This window comes from Vitis vinifera, chromosome 2, assembly GCF_030704535.1.
Source record: "Vitis vinifera cultivar Pinot Noir 40024 chromosome 2, ASM3070453v1".
In the NCBI taxonomy this organism is placed as follows: Eukaryota; Viridiplantae; Streptophyta; class Magnoliopsida; order Vitales; family Vitaceae; genus Vitis; species Vitis vinifera.
The window spans coordinates 10651570-10665289 of NC_081806.1; the positions used below are offsets into that span (position 1 = coordinate 10651570).

General features: G+C 31.7%; 1 protein-coding gene across 5 annotated transcripts in view; it reads left to right on the plus strand.

Annotated features, from left to right (window-relative positions):
* Window positions 1–13720, plus strand: part of LOC100264257 (uncharacterized) — a 67078-nt gene that overhangs the window by 14278 nt on the left and 39080 nt on the right. For 2 of the 5 annotated variants that reach the window (XR_009464899.1, XR_009464900.1), the window contains 2 exons: window positions 2172–2261; window positions 9126–9560. The gene's annotated coding sequence lies outside the window, so the exon portion shown is untranslated. Of the gene's footprint in view, window positions 1–2171; window positions 2262–5922; window positions 6100–9125; window positions 9561–13720 lie in introns of those variants that run through there. The other 3 variants (XR_009464901.1, XR_002031702.2, XR_009464903.1) reach the window with 3 other exon arrangements.

Genomic DNA, 13720 nt, shown 5'->3' on the forward strand with positions numbered 1-13720 from the left:
CTCTTCTTAGATCATGTCTTTGGGTCTTTCCACATTAGATAATTAAATTGGTTATATTTTTGCACCACACATAAGTTACCCACTTCATTTTTAATCACAAAGCACCTTCATAATAGCTTTGATTGGAAGTATTAAGCAAATATTTGACTATTGAAAATGATGCCCTTAAAAGAAACAGATTGTGGTGGTGGTTGTGGTTGTGGTTGTTGTATTTTTTATTTTTTATTTTTATTTTTAAGTTTTTTAAATAAAGGCATTTGGATTTGTTGAGAATTTGAAATTAAGAAATAAGTACTATTAAAGGGGAATATATAAGACTAGATGGAAAAAAGGATGCAAAGAGGAAAGTATCAACTCCAAAGTAAAGAACAACTAGGTAGGAAAATGATTTCCTAAGGCTCCTCTTTTGCTGGTAAGTATATTTGCTAATCATAAAGCATTAAAGCTATTGGAAGGAAGTTCTCAAGGGAGCAATACAAAATTCAGAGAAAAGATTAGCCAACCTTTAAGGACCTGCCGACTGAGAGAGTAGTCAAGTTGAACTTTGATGGATGCTCTTTGGGTACTTACGGCAGCTTGGGATTGATGGAGCGATCAGAGATCATCAATGTTCAGAAATAAAAGCTTACTTTAAACCTGCAAGTGAGGATTTTGCTATTGAGGTTGAGATTGTTGCTTTTTTGGAGGGCTTGTGCAAGTAAAAGCTTTGAGCTTGTCCAATCTTGTAGTGGAGGGGAGGTTCTGTTGTTGTCATTTTGTGGTTGGCAAAGAAGGTAAGATGTTCATGGAGGCTTAATAGGTGGTTATGCCAAATATTTGACATTGTTATAGAGTTGGGATGCTCCATTTTGCCTGGTTCCTCCCTTTTGCAATCAAGTGGTGAACTGTTTAGCTAAACAAGGAGCTAAGCATTTGGTATCTATTGATGGAGATTTTTTGCCTCATTGAATTGTAATTAGTGTTTGTTCATGTTCAGTTTTTGTAACCTTTTTTGGTGGCTGAGGTTGTAAGTTCTCTTGTCTTGATTGAAGTTCTATTAAAAAAGAAATATTGTAGAAAAATGTCTCCCTTTTTAACTAATAGAAAAGATCTAGTATGTGTCTGATAAAAAAATAAATTTAAAAATTAAAATAAAACCTTGAAGAACCATCTGCTGTTTTTGGCTTATGTGCATAGAACAATCTTCTTTATTGCAAGGTTGGAGATGTGTCTGCCCAGGATCATAGACCTTTGCATCGATAGATTTCTTTAGACCTCTTTATCTGATCTGGATGAGGCAACACTAGTGTTGTAGTTGTGGTCTTTGCTTGCTTAAGAGCCCACTTCCCTGGGTTACCAAGTGAGCAGCCATCAAACGCTTCCTGATCGATTCAAGAGATGAGCTCCAACATGCATCATGAAGTGGATAGTATGATGGGATGGGGCCAACTTCACCCAATATCCAATAAGATACAACAGAAGCACTGGCCTAGAAACGAAAGAGATCAAGGTCCAAATGGGCAAGAATCTTCACTGCTTGACTTCATATATATTATAGGAGCCAAAGCTGTTCTCTTCCCACTTACACTAGATAATGTCCAATGCCTGAGAGGAGCATATGTGGGATGTATGCCAATTTTATGCATAGAGTTGGATGTTGCCTCCTTAGAAGTCTAAAGCTAAACTATTAACTTTTTGTTCTTTGAGAAGTTCAGGTAGTCAGGAATAGCCAAGGGATCAAAGTTGTATCTACTATCATCTTCTAGGGTTTAGGGTTTCAAAGCAACAGGTTTGGGTAATCCTTCTATGTTTGAGATCCTTACTTTGTCTGCAATTAAGTTCATTTCAAAAATTGTTGTTCAACATTTGGTGCTGAATGGAGCATATTTAAAGTTTTGTGGACTTGCATAAAATTCTGCGTAATAAATTTGGTTTTGGAGTGTACAAAGTTCCTTGAACTCAGGCACTCATTATGAAATGAGTTGATTTCTTAGTTTTAAACCTTGGAAAATAGTGATGGACTCTGATAAGTTGCCATCAAAAGTAAAGAAAAGACTTATTTTGAGTGAGAACCCTGCATCGTAGTTGTATTTTTTTTTTGTTCAGTATGTAGTTTGTTGATGTAATATGATCAGCTCATCATTTCTGGGATTTTTAAGCAACTTTAACTTAAGATAAGACTCTTTGTATAGGTTGAAGGATTGAGAGGTTTGGAGCAAATATTTTGAAGCAAAAATTGAAGAGATAAGGCTTGCTTTTCTTGCTGGAGTTCACAAACTGAGGTGAGACAATGAGATGCCGTTTTTTTTATACACTATTTGACCATCTTGGTTTGGGAGTCAAAAAATTGTGGGCATCTTTTCTATTATTGAAGTCCTAACCCTTTCTTGTCTCCAGTCTCTGGAATCACAGAATTTCTAAATTTAGGTGAATCAGTTGTTTGTTTGCTTTTTGATTATAGTCCTATTTCAGAACTTAGTTGTTGAAGCCTTGGTATGTGGATCTTGGTGGAGTTCAAGTTAATTCTGAGTAGTCATAGTAGAATAAGTAACCTCTTAAATTGAGAAGAAAATGCTAATGAATGCACTCATCGTGGTTGTCTTTCTAATTACGTTTATTTATTTATGAGTGTTTATCACTTTGTTTCCTTTCTGATAGGAAAAGCTAAAATATATTAATAGCGCCTAATAAAAGAGGGCTCAAAACTATACATGTTATATACAAAGGCGCCAAAAGGCCAACCAAAGCTGAGGGATGATAAAAAAACTTCCCCATCTCATATAGAGCTCAGCCGATCAATGAAGTCTAACATGGACAAAGAGCTATCACCTATGTACACTGTAACCCAACCCTAAAAATTATTCATGAAGCATTGGTTGATAGCTTCATCCATTTTTTCAATATTTTCAGAAGTTCTCCTATTTTTTTCTTTCTAGATGGCCAAAAATAAACACAAAGGAGCAGCTAGTCTTTCTTCCTTTTTTCCCCAACAAAAGATTCATGCTAGCTTAAAAGGGCCTCTCTTATTGTGGAGTACATCACCCTTTCGATCCCAAATAAAGCAAAAACGAGCTACCACAGGTGAAAGAGGATATGAATTCTTGTCCTTTGCACAGAAGGCATCTTTTCCAGATTTACCATCCCATCCTTTTAAGCTGGTCCAAAGTTAACGTCCTCTCCCATGTAGTTGCCCACGCAAAAATGCCCACCCTCACTAGTACCCAAGGATTCGAAGTCATGCTTGCAGGGGACAACTCCGATCCTTTAATGGATAAGGAGGAACAAAGGGATTTAACTGAGAAACTGCTGCATCTTTCTTATCCAATGTATCTCAACAAATTGTTTCCAGTTGTAATCTTTTGGAAAAGGCCTCCACCTTGCCTATTTACCAATTATGGGTTTGTCTTGTCCTTAAAATGGTCACATTCAAATATGTTCCATCCATGGTTTTAAGCATCAGTAGCAGTGATGGTATTATATGATTTCATATATCCTGAATTCTAGTGAGATGTAAAGTGCTTGAATTAAGAATTCATTTACATCAAAATACAAAGTAGGAAATCTAAATTATTGAAAAGCATACATTAGTTTTAATGCAAGTTGTTTTATTTATGAAATTGAGTTTTATTCTAATCACCTTGTTGGCTTATTTGGCTTGAGAGGAATGTTAGATTTTTGAGGATATGAGGAGATCAGTGGGTGATTTGTGCGAGAGCATATGATATCTTAGGTCTTTTAGGATGTTTGTATCCAATGAATTCTCTGGGGTTCCTCCTGATATTATGTCATGGGACTGGGAGCAGCTTGTTCTAGCTGTGGAATGAGGGAGTCTGTTACATCTGTGCTGCCCATTGAGATTTTCTAGGCCCTTCTGTTTTTTTTTGTTTTAGTGTTTTTTCTGCTGTACATTTTCCAAGCTCATCCATCCTTGTATGACTTATTTTATATGTGATTCTATTTCATTTCTGATTGAAAAAAAGAAAAGAAAAAAATACAATGGGCAGACTTAGAGAAGACAAAAATGTTACTAACATATAATTAGGCATTAAAAGTGCTTTATGCACATTTCTGTGCTTGTCCATCCTCTGCTTCAAATCTGCAGGAGGGAAATAAATGGCAGCCATAAAAATTCTATAGAGAAGACTCAAAAACTCTTAAACATCAGAATTCTTATGACAGTTTCAGTATGGCTTCATTACTAATCAGATGAAGGTGTGAAGAAATGCATCACTGTGATTGTTATGGATTATTTGGCAGGAGAAATCACAGGTCTTTGGGAGATGTGGAACAAACTGTTCAAGCACTAAAAAACTTCATTTGTTCTCTTGTCCTTTGGTCTAGAAAGAAAGTCCCTTGATTTAGGATCTTTGTCTATGTTATATTCCATTGACTGTAACTGGGAGGGGGGTATGATGAGGATGGATCTTCAGGATTCATTCAAGAAAAGAACGAAAAGAAATAAAAAAGTCCTAAAATACTCTATCAAGGACATTTGGGTAATTTTGCACTTTTGATGTTTTCTAGTGTAATTAGTTAGTGGTTGATATTTTAGTTGCATTTAGAATTTATAAAGCTTTTTTTATTGGAAATTTCTCCTTAAATGAAGTTTCAATATTTTTAGACTTTTTATTTTTTAAATTAATTTTTTTTTGGAAATTTACATTGAGTCCTTGGAATCTACAAGTTTTCTTTGTTAGAAACCCTTATTACTTCACAAGTGGTTTTTATATTATGTCATTCTAAACATAGAGTTTTTTTGTCATTCTTTTAAATATTTGGAAGAATTAATGGTTTTATGAAAGTCCTAATAAGTTACTACATAGGTCGTGATTACTTTTTCATAGTTTTATTTAGTTTTTATGGTTTTCTAAATCCCATAAATAAGGGTAATTGATGTAAAATCGGATTAATAAATGATTGATAGGGTGATGTGGATAGTTTCGAGGAATGGGAGCTTTTTGGTTAAGTCTCTCTACTACTATGCTTTGGAGCTTGACAACCCTTTCATGTTCTTGAGAAGTATCATTTGGAGATCTTGTGTGCCACCTAAGGTGGCTTTTTTTTGCGTGGGAGGTGACATAGGGGAAAACCTTAACTTTGGATCAAGTCCAAAGGAGGAGGTTTTCTTTGGCAAATAGATGTTTTCTTTGCCACACTAAAGAAGAGGTTGTTGATCACATTCTCCTTCACTGTGTAAAGACATGAATCCTATAGCAACTGCTTTTTTCTTTCTTTGGTGTGGCTTGGGTTCTCTCTTATTCGATTAAGGAGACTCTCCTTGGGTAACATGGTTCCTTTGTGGGTAAAGCCTGTAAGAAGTCTTGGAAGGTGGCCCCTTTATGTATCTTTTGGAATGGTGTGGAAAGAAAGGAACTTGCTAGTGTTTGATAATGCGGTGATTTCGGTTCAAAGAATGAAAAATTCTTTTGTTTGTAATTTGTGGTCTTGGTTTAGGGCGCATCTGTAGATGAGACTTATTTCTCTTATTAGCTTTATTGATTGGCTAGGTTCTAAGTGAGGGCATGTGATTGTTTTTTGTTTCTTTCCATCTCCCTTGAGTGAACCTTTTAGGTGGCTGATGTATACTCCCTATATATTTTGAGGCGTTTATATATATATATATATATATATATATATATATATATATATATATATATATATATATATATATATATTATATGAGCTTACCTATAAAAAAAATAAAAATGATTGATAATCATTAATATTGAGTTTTTTTGCATGCTTTGTAATTTTCAACAGTGCGATTCCATTACTTTTCTTCAAGACGAGACTACTAGAATGCCTTTATGAGACTCTAAAGTTTTTTCTTTAATTGTTTTCCTATATTTTATTTTACTTTTCCCCATTGTAATAATTTTTATTCCTTGTTCCTCTTTGTAAATCCTGAAAGATGGAAGCCCTAACCCATCTATTTAATTATAGACAACCATTCTAAGGTTGTCTTGTCTCAGTTTTGGTATAATTCTTAGCTTGAAGGTACTCCTTGAGGAGTGGAACAACTTATGCAACCATAATTGAAGGCTATAATTTTTTATGCAACAATTGGTGAACATACCAATGGCAAACAAAGATGAGGATTGATAATGTACTATTATTTTTCGAACTTGTGTTGCTTGATGAGAAACTATGCATTATGATTATTGATGGTGGTAGTAGTTCCAAAAATAGCTTTTATGAGAACTTATTGAGAAGCTTAATCTAAAGATGAAGAAGCATCCACATCCTTATCATATAGCATGCGTAGATAACTCTATTTTGAGGGTTTTGTTTGTTTAGTAACATTTAATTTATTAAATAACCTTGTAAGTCTGGCTTTCTGATGAAAGAGTTGAATATGATGGCCATGAGAACACTTAATACTCGTTCTTGTAATGGAAGTAAGAAGATTCTCTATTCACCCAAGGGAATTCTACAATCTAAGCAATGTGGTGGAAAAATCATCATCCTTAGAACAAGGTTCAAAGTTATAGTTTCAGTCATTGACTTGGAGGGTTTTGAGGCATATTGGTCTTAACAACATATAAGACTACACAAAATAAAATAATTAAAAAGTTCAAAAAATTATAAAAATATTTTGTAAATTATAAAAAAAATAATTACAGTTAAATAAGCTTAAAAAATTAGAAAAACAAAATTGTTTTACATTTAACATTGTTTATATAGTTAATAAAAGTATCTATTGAAAGTTGATAATGTTAAGAATTGAAAATTATTTTATTTCAAACAGAATGATGCTTTTACTAAAAGACATACAATTCAATAATCAATTCCATGTTTAATATAAGTATAATCTTTATACCATACAAATTTTCTAATGCAAACATGTTATTAAATAATTACTTTATAATTATAATTTTTTTTAAAAATTTGTAATGTAATTTAATTCTAGAATATTATGTGAGAAAAAATTTATATACTATAATAAATAAAAAATGTAATCTCCATGGCAAAACATACCATATGAATGCATTTTATGTAATCCATATTATTACCATTAAATCCCATGTGGCCTATAAAAAAAAAACCATTTTACTTTACCAATTGGTGGGTCAACTCTCACTTTCCCTATCTTTGAGGCTTTGAGCTCCCACCCAACCATCCTACCATTGAAAGAGTCAAGTCCCACAATGGGAGGGGAGAGCAAGCAACCACCCACACTACCACTGCAAGAACCTGCAGCAGATGGGAGAGCAAGCGGTGACTGTAAGACCCACCTTTCCCACCTTACCCACTTTCACCACCACAAGACCCACCACTTTGAATCATGGTCACCGACTTCATTGGTGAAAAAATCAGTCTCGCACTCTATTGTACTTGATTATGGTAAGTGAATGCCTTCATTCCTTTGGTGGTTTCTCCTCTCATAGACTTCCAAAAGAGCCATGGGTGGGGTTTAATTTTTTTTTTTTCTTATTTTTCTTTGATCTTCATCATTGCGAATGAGATTGATGGGTTCAAAGTTGAAAGGGGAATCTTTGATTTTTATGAAAATTTTTTGATCTTCTATTATGATTTGAAAGAAAAGAAAAATGTGTTTTGACTCAGAATTTTTTTTGTTATTTAACCGATTTGATTGAGTTAACTTGGAATCTTAGCCTAGTCAATCAGGCTCGCCGATTTAGTGTTGAGTTTGTATATAGGATCATATATGGTATCAAACTCATCGCAGTAAGTGTCGAGGTGGATATGACCGATATTTTCAATCCTGCTTGGAACTAGAAGAACTATCAAATACTGTCATTAAGAAGTAATTCAAAGTTCCTAGCAAGGAGGAAGAGATCGTCAATGATGAATCTAGAATGTGAGATGTGATGGAACCGATTACAAAATAAATTGCAGGAGAGCTCAAATAAGTGCAGCAGATACTGGTTGATTTTAGTAGCTTACTTACCAAAGATACTAAAGAATGAATCACCACCTATGCAAAATCTAAAACATGGTATTGATTAAGGTCCAACTTTGTCTTTCCTAGATTTACCTACTATCATATGCATCACAAGGAGCATATGGACTCTAGAGGGCAAGTTAATAAGTTGTCTATTAAAGACTTTATTCAAGAAAGGTTAAGGCTTTATGAAGTTTCCTTTTTACTAGCTCTTGGGAAGGACATGTTATATGAATGGGTTGGCCATGATCTTAGTTGGTAGTTGCATCTAGTAACAAATTTACATGGTTCTAATGAAGTTCTATATCATGCATTATCAGTTTCATGTAGGTTGACAAAGAAAGAAAGGGTGAAAGATATCACTTGAGATTTCCATCACCCAACACCACAAGGGTTAGAAAAGGATAAACAGGAATTTGGGTCAAATTGGGGATGATGTGACTATACTTCTTCCGAAAATAGATTGAGGTGGATGGTGACGATGGTTTTTCATAAACAGCTCCAAGTTGTTGGGTCTAATGCATTGTTGAGTTGAGGTTTATGTTTACCTCCAATTGATAGAGATGCCACTAGTCTTTCTCTTTCTACCATGTTGATGATAACAGGCGAGATAGATATGCCACTGTTCTTTCATCTTTCTACCATGTTGATGATAACAGGCAAGGCTCTGGTGCATCCTATTTTCTGTTGTGCGTGAAAGAGGTGCAATCATGGCTAAATTCCATGCAGTTTTTTTTTCGGATTCAACTTGCTTCTTTTCAGCTTCTCCGTCTCTCTGAAGGCTGTGGAGCCCTTTGATTTTCTAGATTTGAGGCTACACAAGAACTCCCTATTAAAAATCCTTAGAGCTTCAGATCTGAACAAAGAACCTCTTCTTTGAGAAATAATGAGGAACCTAATGGTTAGAATCTGCTGATAATTACACCTAATACAGACACCAAGAAATTAGAACTGGCACAATGAAATTGGCCAATACTTGGTCTTCTGTTTGATATGTCAATTTGTGCTCCTATTAGGCAGTTGCCTGATCTTTGATATGTTAGTATCAATGAAACTAGTTGCATTGGTGATGCATGTGTATTGCAAATGTTCTCCCCTTATAATTTAGTGTATTCCTATTTTATTTGTCTTCTCATTATGTCTGAAATAGTGGAAGATATGAGCTGTCAGTGCATCCAGAATGTTTCAAGGGTATATACATTATTGCATCTGACCTCTGTTTCTTTGATTTTGGCAACAGGGTGGAGAGGATGATGAAATCAAGCTGCTCTTCAAAATGAGTTATAAATTTAGCTAAGCAAGGAAGGAGCTGTAGAATAGCATTGCTGGTAGAGCACATTGATGATCAAGCTTTGAGCCACAACCCGATGAAGAAGCCACAACTTTATGGTGAGATTCTCTCATTTCAGAGACTTCCACAGCATTTCTTATAATGTCACTGATTTAGGAGCTTCAACTTTTGATTGCATGTCTTATTTTAATGAGAGGTTTGAACTGAAAGGAAGTTGATTAGCTTAGTTTTGTTTATAAGATGTTTCATGTCTTGCTTTGCTTTGATTTGGAGTTATGAGAGCTTACTCTTGCGCTCAACTCCCAATCTCTTTAGCCTGCATTCGAATCTTGGAAATTATTGAATCACTAATGGCAAGTACCATGATATTTTTATATCTTCTAACAATTTAAAGAACTGGATGATAATTCAGATGTATATGTATGATATGATATGATATCAAAATCTTAAATGAGGCTTAAATATGAAAATCTTTCTCATAAGATTTTTTTTCACAAAAAATGGATGGAGAATCTCGTGTAATAGACATACAAATATTGATATCTCTTTGGATATGTCAAATGAAGTTTATTTCATATTTAGAGGGTGTTTGATAAATCAACTTAATGATTTAAAGTGTTTAGTAACTTAATTTAAGTTATTAGGTAAATTAATCATGTTTAGTAAAATAACTTAATATCATAACTTAAAACTTAAAAATGATTTTAAGTATTAAGTTAAAATATTTAATTTATTCTTAATCTCATTTTTTTTTGTCTTATTTGCCCACATTTAATGAGAATATATTTAATAATCATGTCTCCACATTCATGATTTATGTTTTATGAAAATAAATATTAGTTAATTTTTTTAATAATAAACATTAATTACAACTAATGAGAATAAATATGTTAGTTTAATTATTTAAAATACATTTTTAGTTAATTCAATTAAGAGCCTGTTTGGTAGTGATTCTAGTAGAAGTGTTTTTATTTGAAGTGTTTTCTGCTATAGTGTTTCTGTGAAAAACACTTTTATGATAATCAGAAAAGATGATTTTAAAGTGTTTTTGATAATATATTGTATAAATATAAAAACACTTTTAATATTAATAAATTACCAAAAAGGACATACAATTTTAATTAAAAAAAATGGTATGATAAACAAAAAAAACTTTTTATTAATGAAAAAACATCTAAATCACTAAAAAAATAACATTGAATAAAAGATAATTTTAAAATTAAAATAATATATGATTACCTATTAATTTCTAAAAAAAAAAAAAAGACTTTTCTAATTAAAAATAATAATTTTTTATCACTATACTAAAATTTTAAAAAATATTTACAAAAAACATCTAAATCAATTAAAAAAAAAAGATTGAATAAAAGATAATTTTAAAAGTAAAAGAATATATGACCACCTATTAATTTCTAAAAAAGAAAAAAGATTTTTCTAATTGATTTATCACTGGGGGGCATTTTTGGAATATTTCAAAAAAATTGAAGTGTTTTTTTAAAAAAAACACCTGTCAAGTGATTCTCTAAAAATCACTTCAAGTGTTTTTCCAGATTTTCAAAAGTGTTTTTTAAAATTTGCCAAACACTTTATTTTCATCCCAAAAACACTTAAAAGTGTTTTTAAGGGTAGAAACACTTTTAAAAATCACTGCCAAACGGGCTCTAAATAATCTTAATATTTAAAGAAAAAAATAAGTAATAAATTTTTAGTTAATAATTTAAGAGTAATTTAATTTAAAGCCAACTTGAGTAATTAAATAATAAGTATTAAGTTTCACTAAATACCTACTTAGTGTGCAAAATTAAATTGAATTTTTATCATGTCCTTAGAATGCAATGTATATATACACACACAAAAACCAATTAAATTACATGCAAAATTTTAGCATATGATTGAAGCTATATAAGGAAACTACAACTAAAAAATATTACACTATACAATTGGAATCAAATCAAATTGATTTATGAAACGAATAAGTCCTTTTAATTTGTCAATCGATATGTACAGGCTGTACAACTTGTATGGATATGTCAACACTCCTTTTTAAGCTAGAGAGTAGATATTGTTTGTTCCCAACAATATTTTCAGAATCGGACCGGTTATTGAAACGGAAAAGTTATTAGTTCACAATTTATTGGTCGGACTAGTGATCGAACCAGTGACGTCATAAATATATTTTATATATTATTAAAATAAAAAAATAAAAAATAATAAATTATATTTAAATTTTGACAGCATCTACTTTGTTTATTGAGTTTTTTCACAAATTTTTTTACTTGTAAAAGTCATCATCATCATATATCATATCTCTAACATAATATAAGTTGTTATACATTCTTAATGTTAATTAATCCAATATTTATCAAATAATCAAACTATTGTTACCTTACATCCAAATATGAGCAATAAACCAACAATGACCAAATTATTAAAGAGTTGTTAACACATTATCCATAATAGAGAATACAAATGTCAACCACAACACTTAAATAGTTATTCAAAATATAACATATCAATGTTTGAGTATTCATGAATAATTTTTCATATTAATAAATATAAAATTCACGTCTTCATTCATTTTGAAAATTGGGATGTGGAGATTCAAAATGAGCATATGGAAAATTAAAGTTCACCACATCAAACTCTTCTACAACCATGCCACCACCATTCTCGTCATCTACAAAAATATTGAATTTATATTAACAAGAAATCATTTTTGAAGGAAAAAAAATATAACTATTGAACTTTTATATGTTTAAATATTCTACTAACCAATATGAGAATTTGAACCTTCCACTTTGTTTATTGGAATTGACCATTTTTATATAGAAGATTTTTCAATTCTTCAACATCCAGCTCTACTGGCTCATCCTCATCAACTATCCAAAAATCGGTCTCATCAATGCATACATAGTCAATGGGATTATAGGTTCTTTTCTTGTTGTAGAACCTAAAAATGAAAAGCATATCCTAAGAAAGCATTTATATCGATTTTTTAGCCGCAAATTGTAATGAATGTTTACAAGATCATTAAGCCTTTGATGTTCCAATCTATTCCTTCTTATGATATGTATACATTCAAAGACACTCCAATTCTTCTCAGATCCAGCAAACAATGTAGTTTGGCTCCATATTTAAATGACCAACTTTTGCAAATGTGGTGCATTGTATCCATGTAACCTCCACTATTCATCTAGTTATCGTTTTTCACATTTAAAATAAGAAAAAAAAAACATTTGCAAGTTTAAAAATATAATAATCTATATTTTAAAGTTAAAACATAAAAGTAAATATTAAATAGTAAGTAGGTAACTAAAGAAAAAGAACAAACACACTAATAAATTAAAATTATCTTTTACTAGGCTAAAGTACTTCACGTGACGAATAAGCAAGGTCTTTTCCAAAACTTCCCAATCGATCACGAAACAACTTCATTTCATTCATTGTATCAAGCTTGCTTTTTAAAACTTTCTAATCAATAACATCCATGACACCTCTAATAATAGTCGACTTATTACAAAAGTTATCTTGATCGTATTGGAAACATAAATTCAACTAATAAATTGCTGAATGAATGCTTTTCTTTAGTTGTTGATCCCAACGTTACTTTATGATCTCTGTATAAGGTTTATATAGTCTTTTATTGTGGTTAAATAATTTCTTGATGCCCAAACAAACCCTATATATGCCTTCATACACATATACCATCAAAAACCTCTTATACTCATTTAATGAATTGTACATAGTTTCATACTTCCAATTATTGTGATATTAATGTTATTCTCATTTGATTTCAGTTTGATGACAAAAAACATATTCTCTAGTAGATTTTGATGAAATTAGAGGAGAATGAATTACTTTTGTGTTATAACTAATCATGAATGATGTTGATGTATCGTGATAATTCATGGTGAGTCCCTTAGTTGTTATATGATTGAATTTTCCATTGGTATTGTATAACATTACTTATTCTTTATGACCTATTTTTATATCAAAATGGGAAAAAGAAAAAAGGAAAACATTGGTACTTTGCTTTGTTTATTTTTTATAACAACACATTTTTATTTTCAATAAGAACTCTAAAACTCATTAAACTATGAAATGTAGGTATACACTCTTGGGAGGACAACATGAAGAATAAAAAGAAAGGAAAAAGAGGCAAAAAAGATTTCAGTTTTTAGATGTTGTTAGAAAAATTAGGCTAATTCAACCTAAGGTAATCATCTTAGAGGGGGGGTGAATAGGGTGATGGTCTATTTTTCAAAATTCAAACTATGTGAATGTAAGAGACAATTATATGCAAATATATAATAAAACAATATAAAAATAATTAAATATAAATTAAAAGAGTAGGGAAGAGAGAATGCAAACATAAGATTTTTATAGTGGTTTGGCGCAACTCAGCCTACATCTACCCTCCTCTAGCTTCAATCCTAAGCTTGAAGTTCCACTATTTCAAGGCTTTCAAACCAAACCTTCAAGAAATACAATTGGATTATGGTTCCAATCTACCCTTTTGGACTTTTGGCTCTAAGCACCCTTTA